Genomic DNA, 622 nt, shown 5'->3' with positions numbered 1-622 from the left:
ATCACCTAAAACATTAGTCTACTTTAGATTAAAGAACAACAAACAGATATTTTGCTGATGTTTCCAATCTTACACATGCTGACACAATTCTAATGATTATCTTCAAAAGTTATGAGAAAGCTTAACCGCAATGTAACCCAAGTGATATGGGAAAAGCAACAAGACTCCAAGATCATTGTCTCCCGTCTATGTATATGCAATAAAGATGACAATATTGATATAGGCATTTAATACATTTATGGCTGATACATGTTGAAACAAAAAAAAGAACATGATATATGTGAGTTATATTCTGTTCTTTTATTCTTTTAGTTGTTTCAGTCATTTGGTTGCGGCCATGCTGGAGCACCGCCTTTAGTCGAGCAAATCGACCCCAGGACTTATTCTTTTTTGTGCCTGGTACTTATTCTATCTGTATCTTTTGCCGAACCGTTAAGTTACGGGGATGTAAATACACCAGCATCAGTTGTCAAGTGATGTTGTAGGGACAAACACAGACATACAAACACACACACACACATATATATATATATATATACGACGGGCTTCTTTCAGTTTCCGTCTACCAAATCCACTCACAAGGCTTTTGGTCAGCCCGAGGCTATAGTAGAAGACACTTGCC

At 37.0% G+C, this 622-nt stretch overlaps 1 protein-coding gene across 1 annotated transcript in view; it reads right to left on the bottom strand.

Annotated features, from left to right (window-relative positions):
- Nucleotides 1–622, bottom strand: part of LOC106876853 (beta-1,4-galactosyltransferase 7) — a 63,800-nt gene that overhangs the window by 53,696 nt on the left and 9,482 nt on the right. The gene's annotated exons all lie outside the window — the stretch shown is intronic.

Source organism: Octopus bimaculoides, chromosome 2, assembly GCF_001194135.2.
Source record: "Octopus bimaculoides isolate UCB-OBI-ISO-001 chromosome 2, ASM119413v2, whole genome shotgun sequence".
Taxonomy (NCBI): Eukaryota; Metazoa; Mollusca; class Cephalopoda; order Octopoda; family Octopodidae; genus Octopus; species Octopus bimaculoides.
The sequence above is the reverse complement of the archived record's forward strand: the minus strand, read 5'-3'. Positions and strand labels throughout refer to the sequence as shown.